Below are 23493 nucleotides of genomic sequence, written 5' to 3'. Positions count from 1 at the left end.
CTTTTCTTAGGGAACGTAACATGAAAATATTACAGATTCTTTAAAAGTGTTTTGTCTTATTTTTTAAGTTCAGTGAAGTAATGTAACTAACATCTATTCTCATACCTCATCTCTCTTATGCTTCAATATAAAAACTGATGTGGGGGTAACTTCTTGTATAATCATAAAACAAATGCAAGGGGAACTTTTTTTTTCCAATGTGAGCATTGCAAAGACTGTACTCTGCTCAGAATCATATCTGGCTGCAAAATTTAGAGAGATAGGAGACCAAGGAGGACTGAAAAAGAGGAGTAGTTAAATAAGATGGCAAATCCAATTTTAGAGTGCCCAATACAGGCTCAAATACGTCAATGGTAAGCATTATAAAGGATCAAATCGATCCATAATAATTTTGCTAGTTGAAGTGTATTTGGAGAGGGTAACTTTGCCCTGGTGGGTTTCATTTCCTAGTAAAATAGGTGGGATCATGGAGATCACAGGTTCTTTGGGCCTGTTATTACTGACTCTGAGTCCTACTTGTGTGTTCAAAGAGAGAGAGGGAAAACTGCCCATGGCCCCATTTTTAATGTGGCATCGTGGATGGCTAACGACATGCTCACAAACACTCTTCCTCCAGTACATGGTAGCACTCAAGACTTTCTCAAAGCCACATACAAAACAGTGGTTTCTTTTTTCAGCATAGATAAACAGCTTAAACAACAAGGAACGCTTCTGCGCTATGGCTGACTTCACCTTGTTTGGCTGACTGAGAAGGCGTCATCCTTAAGCACATATTTGCTGCACCTTATTAAATCGGAGTCAAAGAAGGTGTTTTTCTAAATCACAGCAGAGGAAAGCTATATATACCTAAAAGTCCAGTTTGGGGATAATCTTGTTTGAAGCCAATACAATCAACTCATATCCTTAAAGTTATGCACATGTTTAAGTGCCTCAGTGAACTGAAAACTTTCAATATTTCTGAAAAAATTTAGTTGGAACAGTTTTCAAACTGCTGATGTTTAGTTTCTGTACTTAAAATTGAAAGTGTTGTATTTTCATCACTGCAGGAATGAACAAAAACCAGAAATAGAGACTCCTCTGAAATTAGTTCAGAGGTGATACACAGAGCAGCGGGACTTGCCAAAGTTGCATTCCAACTCTGTTTTACTTGAGAGAAGATGATTTTCATTGTTGATACTCAGGAAAAGAAAACGATATCTGTTTATAGATACCTAATTAGATTTTATTTTTCCCAAAATAATTTTTCTGGGAGGTCAGGTTGTTAAGAAGACTTTCTTCTGTAGAAGGGTCATAAATACACCACCAACAGGTGAAATTCCTGTTGTGTATAGGCCAGTATGTACCTATGTGTCATGTCAGCTTCAGGTAAACCCTGTTTTGGGGATATGAGCAATGTAAATGGCCTGAACATTTATGTGAATTTTCATATAAATGGAGCATGAGCAAACAGATGAGGGAAGTAAGTAGAGAGCATTAAACTTAATGAGAAATAGGTTTGCATATCACAAAACAAATTTGTATGGTTTTTGTCGAAGGGATTTATAAGTAACTTTTATTTTTTTATTCTCTTTTGGCCACAAAGGACTTTTTTTTTTTTTAATGTGCTATGCAAGAATGAAGACCTTAGACTTCAGATGTTGCCTTCTTTATTTCATTAATGTTAATACAGGAAATCAAAAAAGATCACAAAAACACTATGTCTCATTATCAGGATGTTTCTTTTGATTCTGAACATGCCAGCAAAGAATGCTTGATCCAGCAACATCAAAAGATGAAGCCATTTGTGCTTAGTTGGTTTGCCTTAGATATTTTTTTCTTCAAGACAGAAGGTTTAGCTTTTTTTCCTAAACTCCAAAGCATGAGACTGCAAGTGTACATCTCTTATTGCATCTGTATTTTATGGGAATATCTTACTCAGAGCACAACAGATGGACTCATTTTAGCCAAGACTCAGAATCTTCAAATGTTATAGTATTAATATGTGGATACATAGGCCTATACTTTTATTACTGAGAGGAAGAGGCTGTTGATTTTAGTGCTTCTATACCGAGGCAAAATAGCCAACAACAGAAGGCTCGCAGCATTAATTTTTTAAGTTTGGTTTTTTTAATAACAAAAATGACTACATGAGGAATAGCTGCTGAATCAATTATTGACTATTTTCATGTAGCTACTGTATTACAAATTTTATCCAACTGACCATACAGGTCGCTTAAAATTGTTTTGGTGATTCTAGCTGTGCAGAAGTTGTTAAAAATTCCCTGTTGGGTTTCAGCCAACGCACCCTCCACTGCATTAGAACATGGAAGAAAATATTATAACTTACACATTTTAAATTACAGTAGTGCCTATGTTTTGCTTTAGACCAGAAGCCAGTGGCTGTGTTTCAAGTTTTCAGAGAGCACTCTTGATATTACTGTAGATGCAATATACTAGGTTTTTGCACAAATGGCATAACAGACCTGAGAAGTTTCGTTGCACAGATTTCATTGATGGCTTGCAGTGAATTTGTATCTTAGAAGTGAGCTGATACAGTTCGGTAACTTTAACTGTCCACACTATATTAAAAGATGCACTGTGGGCTAAGTGTACAGCGTATACACAGGCAGTAGAGTCTTACTGCTAAAATATATATTTTATCATGCTGTAATAATATCAAAATGATTGGAATTTTTGTTTGCATGGTTTTGACACTTGATAAAGCTTAAAACCCATCTGACAGGATTACTGTAGCTAACTTCAAGTCAGTGACAGCTAAATGGTATAGGGAGACACCTGAGAGCAAATTAAACATGATGAAGTGTTGTTTTGCTTATTTTGCCAGCTTGGAAGGTATATATTTCACCTCTTGAAGTTTTCCCATAATATTCCACATTTGATGACAAATCCAAGGTGACAGTTGGAAGGCTCTTTCTACTGTTTCATGCTTTCCAGTATGCTTGGAGTGGATCAAGGTTGTAATGAATTCCAGAAAACCAAGAGAATTTCCATCATGCACAATATCAAAATGTGGATCTGTACTCAACAAGAAATGCAATAATGGAGTAGTCTGTGGGACTGGAGAGCATGGGGATTCATAATAGGATATGGGACCCTCTTGTTCACCTTTTAAAATTTAGACCAGGTGAGCAGCAGCTAATAGATTTTTCCCGTTAGTCAGCTCCTGGGTGGCCTTTGTGAGAAGAGAGTTGCAATGAGCAAACACCCAGGTTGAGGGAGGGAGATCTCGGACACATGCTGCCTGCTCTTCTGGGGGTCACAGGGGGGTTTGTAGGAACTGGTACTACTGTACTACACCCCTCTCCGCCAGAAATGGGTATGTGAGGAAGCAGCTGACCTTCTTGTCTCTCATACAGCTTGAGCAGGGCTGGCTCCAGGTGCAGACAAAGCAAGCAGAGGGATGACGCCCAGCAGCTCCGGTATGTCTTATTTGCCGACACCATGCCCATGGAAACCCTGAGGGTGATGCCAGAGCATGTAGGAGGCAGCTAGAAATAGGGGTACGGAGGGAGTAGTTCTTCCTTCATGCAGCAGTCGGGTACATTTTCCACTTCCCACCTCTCTGTGGAAGCAAGACCTGCTCAGCTCTCCAAATGGTCTTTGTCCCAAATTCCTCCTTTGTCTCTGCTGCTCCTCCTTTTTTTGCTTTTCTCGTGAGCGCTTCCTGTACTGATCATTTGCTTTACCTCTAAGTAAATACCGTTTCAAAATATTGAAGTGAGATGCCTCTCGGGCTCTGAATTAATGTTTATCCTGTCTCATGGTTGTTTAAGTTGCCTCCTGAGAAGAGAGTAGGCTGGCACTTTAGTACAGCAGTACTATAGAGTAAAAATCAAAATGTTCATTAATTCAATTAGTTGGTGTGTAAAAATGGTGGCCCAAATTTTTAACATTATCAGACATGCATATTAGTTTTCCCAATTCTTTTGTGAAGTAGCTGAAGATTCTCACCTCAGTACATGGTTTATATCCCTTGGGATGTGCATTTGCAGTCTTTCTGTTCAGGGAGTGACAAAAGAATGGTTTTCAGGCCGTTTTTTCTTCCTCTAATGAAAATTATTTACAGAAACTGTGTGAATTACTCAAAGCAAAGTCTGAACTACTAATGCTTTAACATGTGCTTCAGTCTGAAAAAGGAGGTAAATTTGTCTACACTGGATTTGAAGCATGGGACTGACTCCAGGAGGACCAGTATAGACAAATGGTACCAACTAAATATCTTACTAGGGACTTGGGACCTGAAAACAACATGGTCATGTTATCATACTGTGCTAATATGTTTTAGTTGTCAATAGAACTTCTTTTTTGCAGGGATTGTCCTGCTCTGACTTAACTGTACTTTTCTGAAGCCAGCTTTGTTGCAAGGAGCTTGGGAACCTTTGCACAGTGTTTTCATGGGGACACCCTAAGCTAAAAAAAACCATTTTAGTTCATGCTTTTTTGAGTGATCTTGGATTGCTCTGTGTTTCTACATGAAATTGTATTAAGTTCACATGGTTAGGTGGCTTGGACATTCAACTACACAAGATCTAATGTCTTGGCATTTTGAATTTTTCAGGGTTAAACTGTGAATTGAAACTTTTTGAGGGGGCTGAAGGGAAAGTGTGTGTGTATGTGTGTGAAATAATAAAGTCACTTCTACAAAGAAATGACCAAAGAAAATGTTTGCCTGAGTCTGTAGGCTGTCTGGCACAGCTGTGATTGCTAAAAGTTGAACAGATCTCACCATAATTTTAAGATACAAATAGTTACTAATTAGATTTTTCTGTTTATACACTGTGCTTTTTCACCTTTTTTTTTTTTTTTTTTTTTTTTTTTTTTCATCTGCAGTGTCTTGATAAGAAGCAGTAAATGTAAGCTGGGGTCGCAAACTTGTTATATGTTGGCAGTGGATAGCAGTGTGAGAGCAAATTTGAAAGAAAGTGTTAAGCTTTAAAGGTCTGCAGTTTGACAGACTGTTATCTTTTATCCTTCCAGCACAAATCTTTATGCTGACTTCTCTTGTATCCCTCTGTTCCCCAGGGGAACTCGGGTTCACTTGCATGTTGCTGGACAAGAGACAAAGAAGATCTGTTCAACACATGTAGAACAGATGCTCAGGGGAGGAGGGGGGAATTTTCCGGCGCAGTTACTGTAATATCCATTGCTGCTGTCTTGCTCCCTGTGTAAGTGCTGCTGGCCTCTGCAGAGCTAGTCTTGGGGATTTTCCCATCCTGTAGGCAGCCCACACAGAGAGCTGCCCCTGCGGACATTTGCATATCAAAAATACTCTTGTAGGGTGTCACCTGCTTCTGCACCTAGAGCACTTTTTAAGAAGGAAGAATAAAATAGATTGAAATGCTGAATGGCTCACTTCTCAAAAACACAGCTTAGGGTATGCAAGAATATGGGGTCAGGAGAGAATACTTGCTAGTTGTGGTCACTCATAGCAATGGTGATCAACAAGCAGGCATCCCTTTTTCATGCTCTGTGGTTGAGCAAGTTGTGGACAGCAGGAGGTGAGGAGGTATTATGAGTCACGTACTCATGTGAGGCACGTAGGTATATAATACAGTAGGTATATAATGTAGGCAGAAAGAGCTAAAAATATAGCTATTTGAGAAATACAGTAATGTCTTAGGGAAGTACTTGATCCTGGGGAGTATGGAAAGGCACTGTGATTGATGCTACAAGAGAGGAAAGGCAAATGATCTTTGTAATTTGCCCAGTGACTTTTGTGCAGATCTTTAAAGGAGTTTTCTGCCATGGTGGTCAAACATAGGTTGAATTGGTTGCAGTGACTTCAGTCCTTGGAATAACAGCAGTGAAGATGCAAAGCATGGAGAAATTACTCTGAGGCATAAACCATCAGCCAATTATGCTGCATTTTTATTCTGTTGTTTTCAACAGCACACGGGAGTGCAGCAAAAATGGATGCAGGACAGAATTTCCCTTTCCTAAACAGTATGTGTAATGTTAGATTCCAGCCCAGCCTAGCTAAAACAGCAAATACACTTTCTGCTACAGCTCACCAGAGGATCAAAAATGAAGTAAAAATGAAAATATAGTCTACTGCTATACATCACTGTTCCCCAGGCTCTGCAATTGCATCTGACTAGCTGAACAAGCAATCACACTTAAAAACAGCCATATACTAAGCTGCTACAGAGTTGTATGAGTACTTGAATGGCTTTATCACAATGCAATATGGCTCAGTTACTGCTTGAATAAATCAAACTTTGGGGCATCTAATTAGAATGGAGATTTAGGGCAAAGATACAAAAAGCATCTTTTCAGATAGGACAAATAAATATTTCGGGTAGGGAAATATTTGCAGACAAAGTTCCCAGGAGAGAGAGGTGTTTCCCCAAACATAGGAAAAAAAAAAAAAAAAAAAAAAAAAAAAAAAAAGGCATCTGGCTTTGACAGAAAACAGAAATGTCATGGTGACATGTAGCAACCTGGCAAAACCGGGGAGTGTGAAACCTTACCACCCAGCCTGGAAAATGGTCCAGGCTGCTTCTCCTGTCTCTGAGGAAAGCTGTGCACAGCTGTATTTTTGTATGTGTACAAATATATACAATAGGTTAATGAGTCTATTTTGTTCTCAAGAAATGATGGAATGATCTGTTCAATAGTGTGTTTTGGTTCCCCTAGATCGTTTGGGCTCGTGAATGTCCTGGGACGATTGAGACATAGGCTAAGGCAGATGAAGCATTGCCTTATTAGTTGCAGCATATGATTTTGTTTAGGTGTTTAAGACTGGAAGAAAAAAGCATTCAGAGTACTTTCCAGGTAGGCAATGTTTTCCTACATGGAGAATATCTCAGCTGGCCTGAAAGAATCGCTTGTTGTTTCTCCCACAGTAGTTCTGCCCTTTTACAGTAGTTTGCTATGCAATGTTGACTAGGGGGAATAAATGACGTGTGCTTGATAGTTGTATTCATTTCTCTGAGATATCCTGCAAGATAATGTTGGATTCTTGCTCCTCTACCTCTGTTCTTATTTGCTACCTGGTTCTGCCTTGTTACAAGCAGAGTTACTATGGGAGGTGATGACTTCTGCAAAGTAGGTACAATCTGGCCATCTCTTTCCAGCAGGCTGGAAGGGGTGATTGCTGGGATATGCTTTGAGGTGGAATATCATCCCCTTGTGTTGGATTAATTATTGCAGCTTCCTAACTGAAATACTGGAGTACCAAACTGCTCTCAGTTCAGAATGAAAACTGGGGTTGGATGTTGTGCAAACAAAGCAGGTTGGCAGTGCTGTTAGATCTCAGGTTTAAATTGTAGCTGTGGTATACACAGGTTTTTTTAATTTCTGTGGAAATAAATACAACACAACCCGTAACCAGTTAGGCCACAGCCATTTGGTGTCATCAATAACAGTAGGAAGTTTTCAAGAAATAGGATATATTCTGGGTTTTTGTTCAAGTGACTGAGGACATTAAATGTGATGCTGAACGGAACCTCAAAATATTTATCTATCTCATATGAAACGTTTTAAAACTGCTAGGGTCAGGACAGCTGAGTTGTAGTGTGTTAAGATATTGTGTAAAGGGAGTTCACATTTATTAGGTTCTTCACAAATACAGTGACTAAACAACAAACCAGAATCTGCTTTGAGTGCTAAGCATCTTTAAATGACCTTGATAATTTTCACTCTCTTTAGGTGAAATTGTTTACTTTTCTTATTACTGAACCTGCTAGTAGTTAAATTAGGGTTTTTTTATGACCTTTCCTAAAAAGTTTACAAAAGTGGAATTGTAAATGGAGCTGATAACAAGCAAAAAACCCCAACAACCCACACCAGGAAGAAAAGCTGTATTGTAACAGTCACCTCAAAGTTTAGTAAAATGAAACGGTGGGAAACTCAAATTCTGTAGAACATTATGGCATGGAAATGTATGCATGTCTGCATTGGGGGTTTTCTGGAACACGTTTTCATAAAATCAGTAACATGGTCAAGTGGCTTTACTCTTATGGTTTCCTGGGGCTACTACTATTTTATAGAAATTAGTGCACCGGACATCCCAAGTTCCTTATTTTTATTATTCATACTTTACACTGTGGTTTAGACTAAACTACCCCTTGCCAGTTTTAAAAGACATTCTCTTTACTGTCTTGCTGCTTCCTTATGTTATTAGTCTATTAGACATCATGGTGAGTTTAATTTTTGAGAACAATAACCTGCAAATACTGGGTTTTCTTTTTATTAGTCTGGCCTCCCATTTAAATGCATGTATGGTTGCTGCCTTTTTTTTTTAACACCGTAGAATCACAGTTCTTATTAGTTGTACAGACTGCTTTCAAAATAAAAGTTACTTTAGATACAGAACCTGCCTTTAAATCCTTGAACTGGAAAGTAAAGCACTTGCCCAGTTTTAATCACATCAGCTGGATTTCAGTCAAATCTCTCAGTGTTTAAAGTTCCTATGTTTAAGTATCTCAGTTGTGATTCCAGGATCAACTTAATATGGTCCAGAATGGTTTTGCATTTAAGGACCATCTAGTTTTGGTTAGAAGGGATCATTTGGACCTTCTGTCACTTCAGCTGCCTTTCTGAGGGTATGATGCTCCTAGTTTGTCTAATGCCATGAAACTAGGCAAGTTACACAGCTGTGGCTCATATAGAAGAATGCTGCTTTGCCAATACTTTCACAGGATGTTTTTTGAACTTCTTGTTAGTCTAAGCCTCTCTCCCTTTTCCTGTGCTCCTGCGGTTGGATATTAATATATATTAAAATTTAGGAATTACTTTAAAAGTTATTTTTGAGTGTCCTTAGAGAAGACTTGGTATTCTCATGCTTTTGGTATTACTACTTTGTCTATCTTGCCTAAAAAAAAAAAGGGGGGGGAGGGGGGGAGGAAAAAAGGTTCATTTGACCCTGAAATTCCAGATGCCTGAGATTAAAAGAAAGGACTGGGTTATCCCATAATCTATACTGGCACTGTAGCTGCTAAGTAATTTAATGTGAATGCTGTGGAAATGATGATGTATGCCATCAATTGCTGTGAACACAGCTGTGTTTCATCAATCTCTGTTTCCCATAATGAGACAGAGAACTATCAATGACTTTTACATATTTGATGTCAGCATTTGGGTAGGTCTGAGGTTTAATTATTTTATGGAGTTTTGCTTCAGTCATCTTGGGTCCTCCCGTTTCTTATTGTTTTTATTCAGTAGCAAGTGAGGCATCATTATTTTAATAGCTAACAAAGAGAAATCTTAAATGAAAAAAATCTGCTTTGTTCATGGGAACAGAGATAGAAAACTACTAGAAATATCCTGCTTTTAGACTGACTTAGCTGTTCTGTCATTCATCAGATGACAGTTAAATCAGTTCCCTTCCTGGCTGACAAGATATCCCAAGTCTGGGGTGCTCAGCCATTGCACCTTTCCAAATTAATATTTGCTTGGCTGTGGATTGCCACTTCTCTGATTCCGCACCCCCCCCCCCCCCGCCCCCACTTCTTCTCTTGTCCTAAGAGATGTTTCTTTATTTCCATCTCTTTTTGCCTTGACACTATATTAAATTAATTTCCAGTAATAACCTTATTTTCCCCAATCAAAATTCTCCTAATCCTCACCTCAAGCTGTGGGGAGAAGTTCCCTCAAGCTTCAGCTCACTGGCAGATAATAGGCCTAGTGGCAAGGTTCTCGTGCTGCTGCACTAAACTGATGGAAAAATCTGAAATTACATGGTTCTGGGGTTGTTATATTGTGTGTTTCAAAGTCACAGAGCCAAAAATGGGTTTTGATTTACTGTGACTTAATTCAGTCATGACGTGGGGCAAAAGCCTTCATCCAAATCGTTGTAAAGCAGTGGATGCTATACTATCCTCTTCCCATGTTACTGGTTTTATGTAGGAGCTGCTGCCAGGTTGTAGTACATATGCAATGTACCATGAAGTGTTCTAGCAGAACTCTTGTTATCTAGATCAGGCAGTGATTTATCTTTGCTGGATGATTTAAAGCATTTTATATACTTGTATGTATTGTCTTATTATAAACTAGCTCTCTTTTATATTTGTCGACTTCTCATACATAAGGAAATAAAACTATCATACACTTCTCATAACACCTTTGCAATGCATATCATGAATATAACATGATTTCAACTCAAGTCAAATATGCCCCTCCTGTGTTTTATTTACATCTACCTATCAGGGAAAAGTAGGTACGTTCATTTACACTTCATCATAGTTTGGCTTCATATTAGACTGCATAAGCAATGTGGAATCTCCACAGGTAAAAGAAAAGGTGCAAACCGTGTACATAAATTTATTCTCAGTTTAATATTAAAGATCCCTATCTGGACCTGTCTTCAGGGAAAAAATTGTAATACTCAGGCTATGTTTAGACATATTTAACATCAGTACAAGTAGAAAACATGTCAGTTCTCCTATCTTGGTGATAATTTTTAATACTAATTCTGCTGTTTACGGCAGAATGACAGTTTCTGCCTCTGTTTTTTGATCACTTCTACCTTAATCTCTCTCTCTATTAGTCCAGAAGTGCCTAGTTTTGTCTACTATTTCAGTGAAGAGTGCTATAAGCACGTTAGACTGGATATTAGGCTGTATTGTTTAGCATGTCCTGGTGCAAACCTAATGTACAGTACTGGTGGGATGATACAATGTGTACAAACATAGTTTGGTTTTGAATCTAGTCATGAATTATCTAAGTAAGCGTCATAATGTGGGTGACTCCACAAAGCACATCATACTTGATAGCTGTGATGTTATAGCACATTGGTGAAATGTATGAGGTCGGAGGTGGATTTTCTTAGTAATAGCATCACGTTTTGTAGCATGAATTATAGACCAGAAAAAAGGTTAAAAAAAGGCAATACACATTATTTGTCCTAGTATGTTTTAGGTTGTTTTTGTGGGGTTTTTTGGTTTTGTTTTTTTTGGTGTGGTTTTTTTCTTCTTAAGTATTGCTGGGCTTCAGTCCAAATAGTAGGTATAATTTTATCAAGCTCTTTGTAAATATGTGCCTCAAAAATAATTACTTCTGCTTGTCTTTTGCTAGAGCATAGATATATGTCTCCCCAAGTAAGCCCAGAAAGAGACGTAGAAATCTCTATAATATACTAGGATTTGACTTGCAAGGAGAATTGAGTTATTAAAAGAAATAGAAGAAAAATGAAAGAAAACCTATGCCTTTAATGAACAGAATAAAGGAGAAAAGAGAACGTTGATTTAATCTATTGATTTGCTCTGAAGTAAAAGAACAGATGTTTTCTGTTAGGTCCCTGGATAAAATTCAGTAGGCGCCACTAATACTTACGGACTGGTGACTTCTGATAAGATTGAAAATTGATGTCTGTTCTGTTGTTACCAAATGGATGTGGCAGGTTACACTGCTGTAGGTGACTCATTTCAGAGTAGTTTAATACAGAAACAATATCTCATTTTCCTAGACTGAGACAAAAACAAGAAATGTTTTGCCAACAGTTTGCAGCTCCAAAGACATGTCAGCCATGAAGAGTTTAATGCTTATGGTAGGCAGTGGAACACATAAAGCTCCTTTGTTGTACATCTGCATCCCTTTGGATGCCTAGAAAAAGGATAGATTATCTTTATTTGCCTTATTTCTATTTGTCAGTCATCTCTTTGAATGTCTAATTCAATAATTATCTACAGAGGTGCTCAGGGAGATGTGATTAAACTGTAGAGGTGTTGGAAGCAAGTAATTTCAACATTGGCCCAGTTTATCTGACCGCCTCTCCTTTGACAGATCCAAACATTAAACAGATCACATTTAATGGAAGTTCAAAGGCTTCTCCAAAAGGTTCAGAAGGCTCTGTGATCAGGAAAAAAAAACCAGTTTCTTGTTTGCCTTCTTGGAAACCACTCGAAGCAATGTAATTCTGGAGTTCAGATTGTCCCCTGGTGATTTTTGAGAGGCCTGAGCAAAATTTGTTGAGGTCAGTGTAGATGCTGCCAGGTGTCTCATCAGCTTTCAGGCAAGGAAAGCAGAAAATCCATGCAGAATGCCCCGTGATGCAAACGAAGCACACACATGATATGTATGTGTTCTACACGCACACACATCCACATGCCTATATATACATACAAATATATATATGGCAAAGAATTTGAATTCTTGCTTTGACTGTGAAATCCACCTCAGGTACTGCACTACTAGGCAGGATCTTTCTACGAGGTGACTGGAGTCTTTTCTTCACACTTCTCTTACAAGGAAAATGAGAAGGCCTTCCTTCTCAGCCTTCCTGAGAGTTTTGGTGTGGGGCTTTTAAGTATTTAAATACATGCACATGCACACCCCCACTATATTCACTGTCCTGCCTTTCTGCTGTTCCTGTACCTCCTGGAAGGTGCTATAAACTGCACAGGGAAGTATTTAAAATAAAAAAAAATACAGGTTTGAAAACCGTGTTTTCTTGATGAAGTGTCTTTGAAGTATGCGCTTGGATTTGTTTAGCTTTGCAGTAGCTTTTTTTGTAGTAGCAGGTTATTTCATACAGTGTGCAGTGTCCTAAAAGGACAGACAATTCAGATTTTGGTACCATACGCAGAAAGTCATTGTGTTAACTGTGGGACTCGCCTGCAAGACATGAGCTATAAGACTTGGTGCTTGGACTCTAGCCTGGGGCAGATTAGTTCCTACTTAAGGGTGAAATTTGTGGAGAATCCAGAAAACCTATAGAAGGCTCTAAGGCTCTTAATGAGAGACTTATGTAGCATAAAATGATGTACTCTTTAAAAGACTTGAAGAAAGCAAGAAAGAATTTGAGAAAGAGCATGGCATAATTTTGGTGTGATGTCTTGGGTATGAGCTAGTCAATATTGTTTATAAATCTCCATTTTGTGATGCATGAGGTCAAAAATTATATTGACCTCCAGAACGTTGCTTAGTACTTAAAATGAGTCTCAAATATAACCCAGCTGATGTGTAATAGGCATTACAGACTTGGAATGAAGTCAGATGAATGGAAACATAATTTAACTTTCCAAGTTTCTTTTACTTTCCAAGTATTTTAAATGTCCAATTATAAAAGATTCTGTAAAGAGTAGTTGACTCTCAGCTGTTAAGCAGATCCAAATCTCTAAAGAGGTTTTCCTGAGAGGAAAAAAAATGTCAGTGAGAAATGGGCAATGTTCCCTATTCTTCTTGAGAATGCTGTAGGATTTTTAGCTGCTGTATGATCAACTTTACTTAGAGAGACATCTGTAACCTCCTACAGATTCTAATCGTGGTCTTGTGTCAGTGTTACATGTAATCCCATGCTCAAATTTAAGCCGTTCAGTTGTCCTGTTGAAGTCAATAAATTAACAAAAGGACAAGGAATTATTCGCATGCTCAATTTGATACCAAGTATTCATAAATTTTGAGGGCCAAAAGTCATTAAAATCATCTGGTCAGGCTCTTTGCACAATTCAGGCTGTAGATCATTAATCCATGTTTTATACAGTGCTTCAGGAGCTGTCTGGGACAGAATATGTATTTTTGAAGAATATCCAATCTTGAATTAAAGGCTTCAAGTGATGGACAGTCAATGATAGCTGTGTATTGGCTGGTTGAATGGTTACCCTTCACTCAGAAAAAATACACTTCTGATTTCTAATCTGAATTTTTACACATTCAGCCACTGGATTTCGTATTTTATCTGTTTGGTTTCAATAGCTTTTATCAGTCTCTTCTTTTTCTTCTCAGATAGGCATGCAAGGACATCAATCTACTCCTCTCTAATCTTCTTTTTGAAGAAAGCAAATTTACTGAATTTAAGTGAGACCTTGACTCATTCTTGTACTTGTTTTGTTAGCCCTTTCCAATTTTGTTACATTTCAAATGTGTTTGCTCGCTCTTCTAAATTAGGAGCAACATAAGTTGTCTGGAGAGACAGCTTTCTGATGAGCAACAACGCGTGACACTCAGAAGCATGAGCATTTTAGTTCAGATAAGGACATAAAACTCCAGACTCATAAACAAACCTTATTCCAAACTCCTCATGTTATTTCAAATATGCAGTATCCGTCTAGACTCTGCACGAGAAAAGCTCCCTGATGTTGCAGCAGAGATGCAACAGAAGATACTGAAACGGCCAACAGAATAAATGGGAATGACAATAGTTGCACACACAAGTCCTGTACTTCTTTTTAACAAGGACAGTAGGTCCTGTTGTGCAAGGTTTAAGCCCTGTTGATGTCCGTGTTCACTAACAGCATTTGAGACCACGTAATGTCTTGCAAGGCTGGGCCCTACGCTGACAGAAGATTGAAATAGAAACGAAGAGTTGTTTTAAGTGCTAGCTAGGAAGTCATTGAAAAGGCACAGACTAATCTGTGAGGACTTGTTTATAGACTAAATCTGTGTCAACAAAATAACTTTATACTGATGATATCAAGTCAGTCAAATGACTTGGCTTTGGTCTAAAACTAATCTAGCACAGATTGCAGCATCATCCAAATTCCGGCATCCAGTTTTCCACATAGAGAAACCCTGTCCACCTGTACTATCTTTACAGCTTTTCCCCGGGAGTTCAGGTCAACCATTCATACCAGATTTGCACTAGAAACTTGCTGAACTGACTCAAGTTTCCTGCCAGGAATATAAGTATATTATCATGAGGGGCTTGCAAGGCTGTTGATATAGCTGATGGTCACAATCAGAGGTAAGATCATCTTTCCACTGGGTATCAATTCATGCAGATGCTACTATCTTTAAAGAAATAATTGTATTTATGTTCCCTGCTATGCCTCTAGGAAGGTAGAGCTGTGATTCGCCCAGCTGCCACCAGATGCCAGTGTTTACTGTACACAAGTACTAGTGCACCCAGGCCGGCAGCGTGGCAGTAAACCACTCAGGCTCTCACAGGAGCTTCATGGTGTTAAAAAGTTGGTACCTCTTGTTTTGGATGAGGATTTGGACCTACTGTGGTGACCAAGCTGAGATCTTCTGATAATAGATAGGGTAAGAACAGCCTCCATCTGATGTGTTAAAAGCAGGTAGCATCCCTCTCCTCTTCTGCAGAGTGGAAAAATTGGAGAGCACCCTCGTCAAATGAAGTCAATGAGAGCCAGTGGTAACATCAGGATCCTGGTTGCTTCCCCAGTGCAGGAAAAGGTTTGGGAGGAATCGGAGAAGGTGTCTGGCATGCTGATCCCTTGGCAGATAGGCCAAAGTAAGGTAATCCAAACCCAATGAGAGACATGCAAGAGCTGTAAGAGAGCTTTGCAGTCCTAGAAGTGCCAAAATACAAACCCACCGGCTTGTATAATGCGTTCCTATTTAAAGAACTAAAAACCAAAAAATAAAATAAAATAGAGGAATGAAGATGCTATTGGGGAAATTAAAGGGTCAGTTGCCCATAATTTAGAGCTGTTTACTTTCTTTGAGTGACGTAAAATTGTAAATTTGGTGTCCAAATAAGTATTTGTGGGAAAAAAAGATATAAATGTAGTCAATGTCAATTATCTTTAGCCTGTGCACTTGAAAGTTGTTATGTTTTATCCATGAGGAGTGTATGTGGCTGGCTTTGCATGGCTCTGCTCCCTCAAGCCATTTTGGGAACACGTACATTGAATTTCAACATATGATGTGGAGCCAACAGGTGAAGTTTGGACTTTCACATTTCCTTTTTTTTATAGGTGAATAGTTATTTACACTATGCAAAAATTCATAGCACTGTTTCAGCAAAATCCTTACTCTAGGAATCTTTTTATTAATAAAATGTGATTTATGATGACTTGTACTTCTAATCAAGAAAGAATAAGCAACAGAACTTAGCCTTGGAGGTGGTTAACTTACTATTTGTTTTAGAAAAATACATCAATACCTGGTTTTCATTGTGACCTAGCAAAAATCTATTTCTATTGAGAAGAAAGACCTTTCATATTTCAATTGTATTAATGTGTGGGCATGTATTTTTCTCAAAGATTTTAATCTATCTTTTTAACCCTTGATCCATTCTCGTATTTTTTGATATGCATATTCCATGCAAAGTTAGATGCAAAACTGTACAGCTCCTTTGCACATGAGCCTAAACAAAAAACAGTCTTTTTTGTTACTGTTGTTATTGGAAATAATATAGATTAACAAATCAGAATATAGTTGCGTTGTTGCAGCAAAAAACAAAGATGGGATTTTCTTCTTTATTCTCTCTGAAGGCTAATAATATGAAATGTGCAAAGTCCCAGCTCAGGCTAGGTGCCTCTGCAACAAGTTACTTTTGTCAGCAGGAAAAAAAAAAAAAAAAAAAATAGAGCTAGGGTTATAAAACATTCATAGAAAGCACACGAGCTATGTGTAGAAGAGCCAATTTTATTCTGTTGTTTCCCATAAGTAATCCAAGGTGGTATAAAATGTTACATGATATTTCATGTTGTGATGCTTCAAAGCTGTTCATGTAGGAATGGTATAGGATGGAAATCATAGCTTGGAGCAGTAGCTGAAGCCAGGTGGGAGCATTATCACGCAGGAATTTTACACAGATAATCTCCAGACACCTGCTACCCTTCAGAACAAATGTCCATAGGTCCAAGGTTTTAAAAACAGCTCAAAATTGTTATTCATAGCTTTATGGGTCTGATTTAAGGGCATATTGAATATTTGTCTTAGTCTTTTTCTGAAAGCAAAATAGGCCTAATTTCAAAACCCAAAGATACTTTCCAAAAACCATATTGAATTAATTGTAACTAGCCATAAAATCTTATGCAGAGAACATCCTTAGATATGCTTTCAGTTTGGTAATCTGAACCAGCACAATGTTTGGTTTAAGCTGTTTAATCCATTTAATGAAAAGTAATGAGTAATAGGGAGAGCTGACTATTCTGATATGCTTCTTGTCATTGATTGTGATGGATTAAAACAGGGAATTACTGGCTATCCCTGAGTATCACCCTCTCAGGAGCCATTTATTTGCCCTGGTCTTTGAGCTCTTAGTAAACAAGATGATACGTTCCCTTCTAACATGCATTTTAAATTACTTGCAGCTCACACTTGGAAGAGGAATATTTGCAACTGAACTTTTTTGTTTTCTCCTTTCTTTTACTGATTTGTGAGGCTTTGATTGAAGACTTCCATCTTTTGTTTTTTGTTTTAGCAATGGTAATTAACATTTGTATGCGATTAATGCAGCAGTCAATCCAAAGGAGGGGTGGTAGGTAGAATAACTTGATTAATGTCTTTTCACAGACATCAGGTAATCTGCAAGAAAAAGCACCATTAGAACAAGAATTAGAACCAATTTTCATCTTGGTGGAGATTTCTAAAGGATATCTTCTGCAGGCAGTCAGGCCATTGGGAAGGGGCTTTTCGTGCAAGGATGAAGGCGGTTACTGGGGTCGGTCTCTGCTGATGCACGTTGCTAGTGACCAGCTTTGTCAACCTGAGCTGAAGCTACTGATCCAAGTTAATGTTTTTATGCTCCCCTGTTGCTACTGCACAGAGCTTTGAAGTATCACAACTTGAAATACCATGAAGCTTTTCTATGCCAGCCCAGATTACTTATGGGAAAGGGATGAAATAAAGAGAATACAGATACTGCAGTTAACAACACTGACATCATCACTGGTCCCCTTTCAATTCCTCTGTCAGCTTTGATTCTCCTCCTTCACTTTATTATTTGGAAATGGTATTAAGTGCTGATGAGGCAGCATATATTTCAAGTCATCAAAGCCCTGTCAGTCACTCTTAGACAATCAAACCTTTCTTTGGGGTACCTGACATTAACTGCTTGTGATATGGTGCCTGATCACGGCCTGGAAGCTATTTCAATACTGCTGCATTCCTGCTCTGTGGAGTTGGGCAAATTGCAATATCTTTTATTCCCCTCTCATAAATGGATCATGAACTGGGTTTTTACAGCTGTAGGACGCTTTGTGCACCTGAACAGAATCTTAATATTGTGTTTTTCTTCAAAGTGATGGGTGTCATGGCTTTAAGTTGCCAAATTTAAATCTCGTAGAAGCTGAGGTATAAGAGATTCAGCGATGTGGATGCTCCTCCAGGTTCTCACCTGCACTTTGCTCTTAATTGAAGTTGCATTTCTTGGACAGTAGAGGGATAGCTGAGGATTACAGCAAGTTTAAGAAAAAAACATTACGTAAGGAGACAAATATCCTTCATATCCCTTTATCCATAATAAGGGTGCAGTTGTCTGTTAGTGCAAATTGTTTGCTAAATCCATTTCCATTCACACAAGTTTGCAGTAGGGTTAATGAGTAGATGCCTCTGCCATCACTTGAAACATACTCTGAGCTGGACAAGAATATGTTTTAAGACCTGAGATGAAAATTGATGAAAAAACAGTAGCATGAAACAGAGATTTTTTTCTAGCCCTTTTTAAAAATTTGGATCTAATAGCACATACCAAGAAATGACAGGGTTTTAAATGTAAAAGTATGTATTTAGATTATTGCTGTTGATTTGTGCCTGACTTTCTGAACCAGTAGCACTGTTTCTTGGAAATAAGCTTAGGAAAAATGGTTATTATGTTTCTTAAATCATACCACACCCAATTTACTGATCTGTATGCAGCACTGGAATAATATAGGAGAATAAGTCCAGTCCAGGTACATTCATGTTATATCTTCTATTCAGTTTAAGACTTCAAGATTTTGTTTAGCCTTTCCCTACTCACCTGGCCATATTTTTGATTGTGAAGCACATTCTTCCTTACGTCTATAAAACTGGCTTTGATTGGTGATTTCTTTAATGACTATTACACTACCTCCTATGGCAGTCTCTTAGCAGAAAGCAAGAGAACTTCGACAAATATGCTCTATAAACCCCTTTATTAAGAAATAAGACACTTTTACTCAGAAATATCTGTCCCAAGGGAGATTTTAATCAAGATAACAAAAAGCATGAAGAGAAACTGAATTTGGGAACTAAGTGCAAATTTTGTCTGCCACTAGTTTTGAATACTTTGGGAATATGTTGCCTCAGAAATCACCTCATTCCTTCAGTGGAGTGACTGTGTTTGTTATGTATGTTTGAAAAGACCAAAAGCCGTTTTGGATGTGGAGCGCAGGAGTGCAGAGATCATCATACCCGTCAGCACCAGGTTCTTGTTGTTTTATGTTACAGGTATGTAATGTTCAAATAAAAATAAATTAAGTGTTAAGTAGAAAGTCTTCCTGCCTTAGTGCAAATAGCAACATACTCCTGGCATGACAATATAGCAGTTGTTTGCTCTGTGCTGGAGATGATCTCATAGTTGGTTTAATCAAAAAGAGACATACTCCGTCAGAGGGCCATAGCTATGGAAATTGAATCTTCTATCGTTCTGCCAAGAACTTTCTTTGTTGTCCTTTGGGTCACATTGCAAAGCTTATTTTGTTGCGCTAGGGTTTTCCGAGTGAGAAATTGCACAAACTTTTGATTGTGGAGCCTCAGAAGGCTCTTCTCATGCAGGCTGGGATGCATTAAAGAAATGAGTGGACTAGTGTCATATCACACATGCCTACTCTCTCCATTGGCAGTCTGTGCCTTTTTTTCCCTCTTTCCCAATTATCTTCTTAACATTTACTCAAAATTCATAAAATGGAACAAGCCTTTGTACAGTGTATGTTGGAGTATATACTAGAGTATATTTTGATATGGACTATATCTGGAGTATGTTTTGATAGATGAGACAAATACTGTATTTATGTGGTTTGAATGCTATTACTTTTCTTTAGAGTTAACAAGTGCTCAGTAGATTTTATTATTTTTTTTTAACATTGGAAAACCACTAAGGAATCCACAAAGTCAAAAGCTTGCTTGTAAAGATCGCTAGTTCCTTTGCTCATGTGCTTGTAACTCGCAAATACTGTGTGTTTTTAGAACAACTGTTGTTAATGAGCAGGCTTTTCCAATCAGTTAATGAATGGAATATTGAAACATAAAAGATACACTGTAGTTGCATCAGCTTTATTAATTCTTATTTTTTTTTTTTATACTGCACTTTTTAAGTAATTTTCTGTTTCTGTGTTTTCTAAGAAACAGATTACATTCTATTAAGAAAAGACTGTTACTGTAGTCTAGAAGAAACCTCCTCTAGATGAAAAAGGAAAGATGCCTGGGGTGTCTGATGTGGGAACCTCTATCGTACTGTGTCATCTGGGACTATGAATGGAAAGTCAGCGTGATCCCAAAGTTACTACCAAAGAAACTAGAAAGACAGGAAAGGAAGAATCCTTCTGACCACTGCCAGATGCAGTGCTGGGACCTAACATATATTGTAGGAATTAAAACCATCCACAGGTGTTGTAGAAAATCCCCTCATTCAAATCGAAATCCTATTTGTATTGTGTTCAATAGCAAAACTCCAACAGATTTTGAAGGTACCATATCAGAGCCTTATTTCATAGCCTGTGGGGATGAATCCTCTTCCTTAAACCAGTTTTTATGCATTTCTGTGTTTGACCTCAAATATTCCTACGCGACTTTGTAGAACAGCAAAATTCAATATTTATTGTGCAAATGGCAATGTAAGGCAACACACTGTAAAAGTAATATACATGAAATGTTTTCTTTTGCTAGGATATGCAGTTCACGTCAGTTTGGTGTTATAAGAGTCACACAGCAATTCAGCAGATTTATGGCTTCACTGAAAACTGTGATGACATACCCTTGCACTCCTTGGCTCTCAGTGCAACATCTGGGCCCTTGTCCAATACTTGATAAGCAAGTTATCCACAAAGTGATACAAAACCCATTTTGATTTAATGCAAGAGGACATTCTTCTGTCAATTAGTATAAGTTAAAGGTCCATAGGTGCTTGATCCACCCAGACACTTGGATGTGCTTTTATCTCTGAGCGTGCAGCCTGGGCAAGCTCCGTACTCACTTGCAGTCCCATTGGTGTCCATGGGATTCAGCACTGGTGCATATCTCCAAAGCTTATTGGTCCTTTCAGGAGGTGTAAATTAAAAGCAGCCATTCAAACAAACCATGCTCAGTTCCAGTTTCATGAGCCACACCTTGTATTTATTCCCTGTGAATGTTTCTTCCTAGGTGTTGCCTGTATCTCCTGATAGCAATGGACTGTATTTCACTTTGAGAGAGTTGGGAGTATAATTGTGTCTCTTCGGCATACTTTCTTTCTCCGAATGCCATGCTAGGAATGTATTAATATCTCTTTGATAGGCCAGAGGAATGTGGAATGTGCATACTGACTGGGCGTTTGAAGCCCAGGGGAGGGCAAATGAGGAGAGAGGCTGGGCTGATGGAAACCCTCTTCCCTGCAGGAGGTAGGAGTCGTGGAATCCGCTGTGCCACACTTTCATACCAAGCTTCTCTCTGTTTTGCTAGTGGCATCCCTACACAATGTTATATCATCTGTTCCCAACCCTTCACCAACACCAACACCCTCTTTTGTGTGACCTTGGGGCAATCCTGGGTGAAATGTAACTGGAACTGGATGATACAGTGTCTTCCTGAACTTGCAAGACATAAAAGCAAGCTTAAAAACAAGGAGGCAAGAAAAAGAACACAGATACCTGTTTTATGCCTGGTTTATTTACATAATTTTAGCTGTGGTTTATGCTTTCACGTTTGTGTTTTTCTAGTCCTGCTTGAAGCCCCAGGGGTTGTTACAAGTTCTCACTAATTAAAAATATATTTTTCCAGCAATTCTTTTTAGGCTCTTTACATTGCAGTCAAACTGTGGGTAGACTTTATCAGCTGTATATTCTTTCATGTGCCTTCTATTTCTGCTATATGGAAAAAAAAGGCATTTTAATATGCATTTTGTACTCTAGGCACAACACCACGTGGCTGTTTGTTTTAAACATGGATTATTTCTCAATGTTATCAGTATTGTTACAAAAAATAATTGTTGTCTTTGTTGTCCTTGTAGCCCTTTTCCACTTAGAGCATTTATTGAATTCCCTGGCTAGTGTTATAATTCAAGCCATTATTAAAAATACTGGAAATACCTAATTGAGGACAGGCTCCTTGGGAATGTCTATATATATACACATACCTATATATGTATTTCCAGTTAGTGAGCCATTAATATGAACTTCTTGAATACAGTGTTTTATCTAGTCTGTGTCTCCCTTGGTGGCTTATGAAAATGTCAAGGGGGACGGTTTTAAAAGACTTGCTCTGCTCAACTGTATGACATTTATTGCATCTCTACTATCCACTACACGTGTATCCTGTTACAGGAGAGCAGATTTGTTTGATGTGACTTGTACTTATCTTGTAGTCTAATTTAACTTATTTCTGAAAAATACTAACCTTTCTATTTAGTAGCATTACTTTCTCCTCCTTTCTCCATTTCATGTTAAGCCTTCTGCTTCAAACTTCCTTTCTCTCAGTATTTGTTTTAGCTCTCAATGCTTGCTTTTCATTCCTGTTCAAGTATTGTGATAATATTCTTCCTACCATGTTTCTGAGTTGTGGGGGGGTTTCGTTTGGTTTTTAGTAGGAATTGACTTTGTCTTGTGTTAGCATGTTGAAAGCATCTATTACTTGCAGAGTTTTACTTGAATATGAGTTCCAGCTCTTTGTGAGGTGACCTCAGTGTGATATACCTTCATCTTTGTTCTAGACACTAAAAAGAAGACAAAACTCCCCAAATTTAAAGCTATGCATGTGATATTTGATCTTGCTGGAGAGTACCCCTGTTATTTTTTTTTTTAATGTCTTTATCAGTAATAATCAATAATAATTCAAAGCCTGAAGTTCTACTAATGTAGGCAGAATCCTGCTGGTGTCCTTGGGAATTTTGCCTTCAAAAATGAACAAGCAATTAACGTTAGGATTTCTGTCTTAAGACAGTAGCTGAATGGGTACTCAGGCAGCGTGCTGTTCAGGTTGTCAGCCCCAAGTTTCTCTCCCCGCCCAAGTCAGAGAGCTGTCTGCAATTACTGCTACATAAGGGACTTGGCTAACTGTGGGATGCTGAACACTCAAAAATCCCATTAATCTGAGAGGGAATAGTTGTTCTCGGCCTTTCTCTGGACTAGGCTGTATATGTTTCTAGCCGGATTGCTCCAGAGACCTGGCAAAGAGTCTGGAGGGCATTTTCCTAGGCTGTTACACAACGTTTTGCTCACAAATATGCAGAATATCCCCAAAGGACTAAATGTTGTTGGTAACATGACACACCCTCCCACCCACCCCCAAAGAATAATGTCTATTAAACCCTTTTTAGTTTGTTATGGTATTATAGATCCTGAACAGTGCATGTTCACAAAACTGTTGTGAAGCCACTGTCCTATCCCATTTCTCCCTAAGAGGCCTTTGATGCTGTTGGTCCTATTCCGTGGCTCACCAGTGTTATTCAAGTCATTATTTAGGCTTTGCAAAACCTGCCCTCAGGCTCTCAACTTCTTTGAACATGCCTCAGCTTTTCCAGTCTCCAAGTCCTTTCTTCATACTCTGTACCATGGAAGGCTGTTGTGAAACACATTTTCTGCATTCTTGCCCCTTCGAGGGCTTCCATATTGAAATGTTCTCCAAACCGCTTTATTTGAGTATAAAGCTCAAAAGTTCTGAAAGCTCTGATTTTATAGACTCGAGGGGAAAACCAAGTAGGACCTTAAA

Source organism: Aquila chrysaetos, chromosome 1 (assembly GCF_900496995.4).
Source record: "Aquila chrysaetos chrysaetos chromosome 1, bAquChr1.4, whole genome shotgun sequence".
Classification (NCBI taxonomy): Eukaryota; Metazoa; Chordata; class Aves; order Accipitriformes; family Accipitridae; genus Aquila; species Aquila chrysaetos.
The sequence above is the reverse complement of the archived record's forward strand: the minus strand, read 5'-3'. Positions refer to the sequence as shown.